Below are 10,189 nucleotides of genomic sequence, written 5' to 3' on the forward strand. Positions count from 1 at the left end.
TACAGGGTAACAGATGAAAATTGCCTTTAGAAAAAAATAAAAATTATGTAGAGAGAGAGAGGGAAGCAAAGGTTTTTCTTCATGGCTTGCCAATACTCACAAACATGATTTAACAATTGTTTTTTCTGCCTTTAATTTCACAGAATTAACAGTTGGCTTAGGGTCATGATGTGTATTTAATTTGTTAAAGCACTTATTTAGATATTCTGCTTTTTATCTAATCTAACCTAACCTATTATGTTTTTTTTTTTAAATACATTTCAGCTAACTAGAAAGTTCAAATATTATAGTGTATTCTTGAAAGATGCTAATGTTGTCTTTAAAACCACAACAAAAACCCTAATGAGTTGCATTGGTACATTAAGATTGGTTGTCCACCCATAAGTAAGAATGAGAGTGTGCAGGAGTTTATAAATTGGCTTCAAAGAAATTCCAAAAAGCATAGCATCCAGATTTCCAAAATGACACCTCTATAATAAACCCAACTGATAATCTCATAGTAAATTGAAACCTGAATTTTCTTTGCAGTTGAATGGGACTTAAGCTCGCTGGCATGGAAGGAAGGTGAGCGAGCTGGACAGCAAGCAGAGCGCAGATGCCCAGCTCGGAGGGTATCTGGAGGGGTCACTCTAGGTCTCAGTTCCCTCATCATGGCCAGAAAGTGCTCTGCTTTGTGTGTTGTATGGAGTAGGAAGAGGAAGAACAGCTGGTGCAGCTGCTGGTTCAGTTTTTATATTTTAGAGAAGGCAGCAGCTCTGGGGGAAGCTTTTTTGTACCACCTCCACCTACCTCTTTGTACCCCCTCCACAGTCACAGGGCCTCAGCTCAGGTGACAGAGAGGGGACCTGGCTGAGAAATTTCATCCTAAATTGTCATTTTTCCTGTGCTGCTGACAACTTCTGTGTGTAGCCAAGAGAAAGAGGTGGAGAGGGGGAAGCAAAATTCTGTGCTAAAGCTCTGCTGAAGCTAAATAAACTCTCATAAGGGGAGAAAGGGATGTTTTCTTTAACCCTTAGGCTATCTCCTTGATAAATTTCAAAGGTTTGCTTTGAGCAACAGAGGTGTTAGTACTTCCTAAGTAGCTTGTAAAATGTGAAGCTAAGCCTTGAATTAAGATGTTAAGCTTTGTACAACTCTTCTTATCAATCCCTCCTGTAACAACCCAGTATAACTTCCCAAAATGTAAAGTTTTGATTTGTGATGGCATTAAGAAGATAGTGCCACACAAGTGCAGGTCTTTGATATTTATTTATTTTTTTAGATAATTCATTTAACAATAAGGTGAGTGCCTTCTGTGGTGGAAAAGAACAAGTGTGTTGAATAAAACAGGGTGTTCCCTTTAATTTATAGGCTCATCCTCTAGGAAGAAGAAGGTGTTGTTAGGGATTAATTATAATCATATTCAAACTCTCATATCTTAAAAATTAATTCAGCAAATGAATCCAGGACACAGTATTTTCATTCCTTCCAATAAAATGTGGCTTTGTGTTAGCATTCAAAGTATAAATATCTATAAGCTACGTTTCTAGAGCACAGTCATGGAAAAGGAATATAAGTGCATAATAATTCAAGGGCCATGGTCTTTATTATCCTTTTAATGAATAGCAGAATTACACTGCAAGTTTATAAGCCTTCTGTGAATATTTTGCTTTCTTGAACAATGACTGTTTAGTCTCACTTGACCTCAGTCAAGTTGTATGAGAGGTGAATCTGATCACGTTACAATCTGAAACAGTCTTTGATCAATTTTGTTGGCTTTACTTTTTCCTCTGGGACAGACCCGTGTTATGCACTTGAAAATGGTTATAATGCTTTCACAGGGGTGTTTTGGGGGGTGTTTTTTTTATTTCCCCTATGTCTTTCCAGTGCTGGGGAGTCAGAGCTCTCCTTCCTGGGTGAAGGAAGATCTTCTCTCCATCCCTATTTTCTTTGCCAATTGTTTTACTTTGGTTCTGTGATAGCCAAATGCTATTGCTTGATAGCACATCAGAGCTTTTGTCCATCACAATTGAAGGATGTGTATATACTGTGCTGACATACTTAGGAAAGCATGGACGCTCAGAAGGCAGAAATCCAAACTCTGAAGTTACTAGGAAGGGTCTTTTTTGACAACTACAGAAAGAGAAGGCTGTAAAAGCAATTTTGAAAGAATAGTAAGTAATACTTATTAGTTACTTAATGTACAGAAGATAAGGTTGACATTTCATCTCACAGATACGTTCCGAAGACTGCAGAACATCAGCATGTTTTTCAGGGAAAATTATTTATGTAAGAGCTTTAGGTCATAAATGTGAAATAAACCTCTCTGTCATTAATACCAGGTGATGTCAATCACTTCTCTCATGCAAATAATCACTATAAATAGGGCAATTACTACATAAGCAGTCAATTATGAACTGTTGCATTGTGGAAAAAAACATAGTACAGTGGCTTGATGTCATATCCAGAAAGGGATTAACCTTTTACTGCAAAAATAAGTGACTATGATTCAGTGAGAAAGATCTAGAAAAGCTGCTGGAAGATAGGAAAGTGGTGCTGCTTTCACTTGCATAGGAGCTAGAAAGTTCAGCACTCCTTTGCTGAGTTCCAATTCCTTCTGAGATTATTTAGATTGAGATGCTAGATGGAAATGAAGAGCCTTTGTCTTTGCAGGGCCACAGGGGCCACAATTACTGTTTGACTAGTGAGAGGAAAAGAGTTTTTTGAGAAAAACGTTCACAGCTGCAGTTCAGTTCCTAAAGCAGTCGTTCAGCAGGGTAGCACACCACCAGGCATTACAGGACTGACTCAGCTCTTTAGCAGATGTGGAGTGTGGTTGTTTACAAACCTCTTATTTTTGTTGTTGTTTCTTTGTTTCTGAGTAACTTTTCCTGGTGTGCCTTCAAAGAACTCAGGCAGGCAGTAAAGCTGCTGAGTGAGGAACCTCAGTTGCAGAATTTAGCGTTCTTATATGTAAATACTAATAATGTATACCAGAATAGAACTGCCTTCGTTATTATTGAACTTTTTCTGCAGAGTATATTGTTGTTATGTATCAGTAGTCAGCGTAAGTAGTTCTTACTGTGTTTCAGTGACACAATGAGATGCTCTGTTCTACAACACACGCTCTATAGTGTACGATTAGAGGCAACTTGTAGGTGTGTTTGGAACCCTCTGACTGTGGAGGATTCATTAGATGTCCTTGGACACAAGAGTGTTCACATTCTGCACTAGAAAACCCTCAAATAAATAAGAGGTTTTGAATAATAAAGTGTGGAGTCATGGTCAAACCTGGAAAGAAAGTGTGATATGAGTGCTAGAACATTAAATTAACATCCTAGAAATAAATGCTAAGGTCAGTTTGCACAAGAAAACTCCTTACATGGGAAGGCAATGTAATCAACAGCATCAGATGTGTTTGTCACTAAATTCCAGAACTTTTTGGACTAGTTTACTTCTGGTAACAAGGGAGCAGCCACATATCCTCTGCTTTCATCTGTAAGTCTCAGTGCTGTGATTTTGAGGCCTATTAATTGACTACTCTGCTTTTTTATTGAGTTGGGACTCTGTACATCTCAGTTAATACTCTGTAATGAATACAGTAAATGTATGTGCATCATTAGTAAAATCTGGGAAGAGAGATTTGATACCTCTTCATACATAATCAGTGATTCTCAGGTCCTTAACAGTCTGTTTCACAGTGAAAACAAATATGTTGTTCTTGTATTAATATTATATTAAGAGCTCCTCTGTATCCCCATTTGGATATGTGTTTAAATGAAGAAGAAATCCTCACTGTATTATTTACATATGCTGCATAATATATAAGCAGTACTTGCTGTTGAATAAGCTGAATTTCACTGACATTGTATGTTATTGTAATCACTGTAGTCATAACAATGCGAAAACTTTCCCGAACAGCTTTCTGTCACTGATGCTTTCTGAACAGTCTGACTACCTTACTTGGGAAAGCTGGTTTCGATTGTGTTGGAAGTGAATGTGTGAACTAAGCAAGTTGTCCTTCTGGAAATAATCATTGTGCAAAATTAGACACATTCCCAAAATTCTATATAGGAAACTGCGTATAACCCTTGGACATCTGTGGAGCTAGAAATAATTGTAACTACTCCGTGATGAACAGGTAACTTGGTAAAAGCAGTAGCATTTAAAGGGATCAAATGATTAGAAGTAACCTCTTCAATCAAATACATCTTGAGACTAAAAAAGGTTTTAAAAGTGCATACCTCAAAGGCCAGGTAATTCTGTTTCTGAGATGCAGAGAAAAGCGAGGTCAGAACCTGCGGGGAAGTCAGAAATTCTGTAATATCAAGGAATAGGGGTGTAATACCACAGGATGGAAACAAAGGCTGGCTCCTAATTTGTGAGCTGTTTCATATAATGCTGCTGTGCTGGAACAGAGGTTTACGGATAGGAAATTTAATTTTGAGACCTTTGACGTATAAGGGGATATAGTTCTCAGGAGGTGAAGCTGAAGGGGGAAAAAAAGATGTATTTGTTGTTTAAATTATTATTCAAAATGTTCGAGTTGGTTGTTTTGAAAAATGCCTGAAGTGAATGAGGTTCGGTGAAGAAATCTTCGGGGTTTAATTACACAGTACTGCCACCTAGCATCAGCTCACAGATTTGTGTGTGTTTGTAGAGCTACAACTATCGCGCTCTGACTTAAATTTATTTTTCTGTTGAACCTTGTTATGAGCTTTACAAGTGTAAATGTATGTGCTGTGAAATGGCACTGCTTACATGGTAAACCTGTAATATTTAAGTGAAAAGCTTTTAATTCAGGGAAATGGGAACAGGAGCAGTAAAAGCTTTTTTCTTAAATAGGTACACTGCTATTCTAAATAATATAAATGGTTTCCAAGTTTGTCTTGGTAGATGCTACATTAAGAAATGTTACTATTTATCCATGAAATGTTGCATTTTCAATTAGTGATGTCCTTCCAAAATCAAGCAGAAAATGGAGCATTAAGAAAGCTCCTTGTGCTTTGTTTTGGTTTTGGGGCTTTTTTTAGTGCAAATACCCCAGTTTTAGATGTTCCTAAAAAGAAAAATGTCTGGAGGGGTGGTAATAAACAGCATCACAGCAATCAAGGCATCACTGATTCTGTATGTGGGAGCAACTAGTCATTTTGTAGCTGGAAATTTGTGAATTTGTTGAGATAATTCATGCTGACAAACAAGGGAAACCAGTTTTCTTAGTCGTATATCCTTTTAGTGTAGCACAGCATGTGGTCTTCTATTGTATTACTCCCAAGTGTAAGGTGAAGTTAACACATGCAATCAAAAAGCTACTTTGCCTTAATAATCTTTTAGTGCTTTGTTCTATTTTATTTCACTTTATAATAAGTAAAAAATAATCAAAGAAATACCAAAGTATTACACTTAGATTGATGCTCTAGTTAATGAGCCCTTTATAGGATGTAATACCAAGTGTTAATCGATAGACATGCCAGAATAACTTCCACTACAACCTTGTAGAGTTTTTAAAATTAATTCTTATTAAAATTATTGACTTGTTGTGACTTACTGGGGTTGCAACTGGAACAGTTTTTCATCCTAATTAGGAGGTTAGGTTCCACTGCTCAAACTGCAGATAATAGTGTAATGATTGTCATCTTGAAACATAAAAATCAATATGAGATACTATCAAAATCTGCCAGCTGTCACAAATTATGGAAATAATTCAGAGTTTTAAAAACACTGTTAAATACTGTTTCCTTTTATTCTTTATAACATATTCGAGCACAGCTACTTGAGAGAACGTCTATTAAAGCAAATACCAAGTGGTGCTCAGATAGTTAGGGCCACCTCTTAATCTGTGATATAATGTGCAAATATTTTAGGAGTGATGTGGAACAGTTATGGTTTTTATATTAGTAAAAAGCAAATATCTTATTAGAAGTTTTATTGCAGGATTACATTGTAGTTTAGACTGTGCTCTGTTTTCTGGTCAATTTTATTTCTTTATGCAGTAAAGAAACAGGAATGTGAAGGTAGTGCACACATACATGCCTGTACATTTCCTTCACTAGTAACATCATGAGCATTGGAAAATTTTTGGTCATTCTCTAGACACACATTCCATCTTTTGTTTTACTGTTTTCACACTGCTATGTCAAGGGGCAAAAATGAGAGAAAAAGAAAAAAACAAAAACCCACGTTAGTTGTCACTCGGGCTGTGCTTCAGTTAGAGGTTATTTATAGTGAGTTTGTTTTTAATATTTGATGTACACAGACCTTTCCATCCCAGTCAGGTGTAAATCTGAAAACCTCCTCTGCTGTAATTGCCTTTGGAGGTGTATGGGAGGTTTTAGAGCCTCCCATAGGTTCTGAAAATAATCTGAAGAGAGTATTCTATCTATTCAGACTAAAAATCCATCAAGTAATAACAAACTTGAAGGTTTATTATTAAAACTACTCATAGTACCTGCTTGTAGAAATAAATAGATATCCAAATAGGTGAAGAGCACAGTTACAGAAATGAACACAAGATATGCTATTTGATTAGTCCATTATAAATGACTGCATAGTTTTCTGTTCCATCTGTCCAATCTGCAGAATTTATTCTCCCACCTGCATATGTTCCATAACGAAAAAAGTTGTTCTGTATTTGAATGTTTGTATGTCATCTGTAAAAGAAAATGAGGATGAAAACCTTTGGATTTGAAAGAAAGCTAAGCTAAAACTTGCATGTAAATATTCATCGAGTTGCTTCTGTGTTGGTCTATGTCTCCTTGAAGAACTACAACTTTGGAGTCTTAAACCTTACATCTTATTTTGCATTATCTGTATATACTCTATGTACACAGGGAATTGCTGACAATTCTTCATCATTATCTTTTAAAGGAATATACAATTTCAGAGGTAAAAAGCACAGAGTCACAGAGAGGTGGAGGGTGTGGAAGGGATCTGTGGAGGTCATCTTGCCCTACCTCTGTGACTATCATAGAATGCCTTGGGTAGGAAGGTTCCTCAAAGATCCTCTAGTTCCCACCCCCTGGCATTATGTAAGACATTTTTTCTTTCCTTTCTGAAGATTTTCTACAAAAAATGTAAAGTCCATGCCATTTCCAGGCATGTTCACTCCCCATATGACCAAGTATGGGTTCCAGTTGGAGTTTAAATGAACAAATGAAGGTGGTTCTTCATGCAACAGGTAGCCTGGGCTTGTCAGCCTCCCCACTGACATGTACTGTAGCCCACATCGGTTTGAGTGAATCCTGAGCTAAAAACACATCAGACCTATGTCCTCTTCTTCCTTTTCCCTGGATTTCTACTTACTGCCAGTGCTGCAAACAGGATGTTGGGTGAGATGGACTCATTTTCAGAAACACTTCTGACCTCCTCAGGTTCTGCCTGGGAAGCAGTAAGCATGGGGCAGGAGGTGAGGAGGCCCAGGATGCATGAGAACTGCAGACTTCAGGTCTTGGTAGAATTACCAGCTGCCTTAGTTTGAAATTTCAATCGTCTGTGCTCTAGCAGTGTCCTGTAGTGAGAGAAGTTGGTGAACTCCCATTGCTGATTGTATGAGAACAACATTGTTTTTCTGGGATTTAAATACGTATGTAGTGTATGAAGTGGAAGGGCCTTTTACAGAGTTGGAGATGGGTTTGCAATCCTGACAACCATGTTTTCTTGCATTATTAGGTAAGGCAACACAACAGTTCACAGCTCTCTACTTTTTAGGTTTAAAAATGTGCATACACCTGAGTTTGCAGATCCGGTGTGAACGCAGCACACGTGCCCAGTGGCGTGGAGAGTTGCACTGTTGCTCAGGCATTTTGCATCAGCTGACATGTAACTCTGTACTGAGTTGACTACAGTTTTTAAATGCTACATTTAAATTTTAATGCAAACGTATGTTTGACAAAGCTCAAACTTGTGCTGGTATGCAACTTTGTATTTTCACTGAAAAAGAGCTTTCAAAATGATGATGCTAACCCTGCTTGGGGGCAGAAACTGACAGAATTCTCAGTTGATGCAAATCAACATATCTCCATCAACTCAGTGGAGGTGAAGTGATTTATAGGAGCTGCAGAGCTGATAATCATCATTATCTTTGTGTGAAGAAGATAAAACTGGCTCTGAAGATCTACACAGTAGATTATGACATTATTTGAAAAGTGTTTATTAACCTTGCACTGTTAAACAGAAAGAAGCTTCTGGTATCTGTTATAGGAAAATGTAAGATTTGTAACACTGGGAAAGAGAACAATAACTTTAGAATTCTGATTAACATTGCTTAGGGCTTAAAACATGGTTTTGTGGGCTTCTGAAAACATGCCGTTGTGTCCACGTTTGGGTTCAAATCTGGCACTGCCAGTGCTGACTCACGTGTCAGCCTTTGAATTGCTTGGATGATGAAACAGAATTTGTTGGGAACAGGCCTCTTCTATCAGGCATGTTCCAAAATGTAGGTCTTATTAAATTCCTTCTAATACAAAACAAGGAGAATTGTGACTAAAATAATTAAAGTCACTTTAACTATCACAGGCTGCTTTTCTCTATTATAGTGTCAAATTCAATCCTCAGTGTGAAAACAAAGCAAAACATAATTTTAGTTAAATGTTTATTGAATAAGAAAAGAAATATTTTCCTTTGTAGACTCTTTAAAAACAATTAAGCATTAGCTCTGTCAAATACTGAATTATACCTGAATTCAGTTTAAAGTATATGAACCATACATTTTTTGAAATTTGCCTGAAAAGACTCATTATACAACCAATGCTGGGAACAAGCACTCCTTTTCAAACCGGGTAAAGCACCTGAATACTTTGTGTAAGTGGCTGCACATGTTTTGAAAGCATTCAAGTAATGCCTGAAAAACCCTCCCAAGTACCTTCCAACCAGTGAATTTCATATTCAGCACATCTGTGTTCTTACAAGACTTGCAGTAATAATCAGATTGGTTAGCTATACTTTTTTTACAAAAAGATTGATTTTAATGCTCATATCGATTTGAGGCAGATAAACTCAATTGTGCATGAAATCTTATTTATTTTGGGACAAAAGGGAATTGAGTCTTGGTAGAAAAAAAACTTACCTTCCGGGGAGGAAAAGTCTTTAGACTTCACTTTTTAAGGCATGTTCAGCATACTTAAAAATTCATAATTTTGGTCAGCATTGCTTGTCAGGTAGTTTGGTCTATTAGTGAATTTTGGGCAACATCTGCAAGTATTATTGAATGGCACTGCCAATACAGGGATAGTGTATTGGTACTTCTATCGACCCATTTCTCTCTGTGATTTTTGCCGGCTTGTAATGATTACTTCAAAGAGTTGCATATAAACATACACAGTAGAAACTCATTAATTTTCAGTAATTTTGGAAATGCACATGAGGAATAGCTGAATTTTGCAAATCTGTGCTGTTGCCCCGTGCTGGATTCATGTATAAAGAGAATTGTAGATTGTTCCAACTGCAACTCCACCTAGAATTTGTGAAACCAAGAGGAATGAAATATAGGATTTCCAGAAATGCAGATGGGTTTGGGGAACAGTCAAAATTAAGAAGCTTGTAAAAGCTGAGAGGCAAAATTGGGTCAAAATGAAGTAGCTGAAACCCAAGGAATGCTAATGAAGTTCTGATTATAAACAGAAAAAAGAAAATCTTAGTGTTCAGTATACTGCTGTGGAATGTGTGCGTCGTACGCTGACCTTCATTGATTTCCTTTTATTTCTTTTTTCTTTATTTTAATCTTTTTATTTCACCCACTGCACTACAAATTCTCTACCTAGTAGTTGTCCACTGTATATGTTTGGGGCACTTTGAGTGACTTGTTTTGCTTTTTGTCAGACACTGGTCTACAGCAGAACTCACTGCTGCCCCAAATACTGTCCCATTGTTGTTTCCCTGTCTGCTCATACTGCATGTGAGTCAGGGAGGTTTGGTCCAACTGTGGAACTTAAACACAGCATTTGTAACCTAATGTGTGTGTGCTTTAGTAGAAACTATGAGTAGTTTTCATGATGTGTCACCTTGCTCTTCCATATTTAGGTTCTTACTGGGAACGATAAGGAAGCATGCTTTTAGCCTTTCTGGTTGGTTATGCTATTTAGCAAGATGAGGGTTGGTGTGGTTCTGTGTAGGTAACTAGACTTAACTGTAGACTTATCTGATTTCTGGAATTCTTAGGAAGTCTCTACATTAAAAAAAATAACTTTTAAAAGCATTTTTATTCTTCATTTTG

This window comes from Gallinula chloropus, assembly GCF_964237585.1.
Source record: "Gallinula chloropus genome assembly, chromosome: 10".
NCBI classification, from domain to species: Eukaryota; Metazoa; Chordata; class Aves; order Gruiformes; family Rallidae; genus Gallinula; species Gallinula chloropus.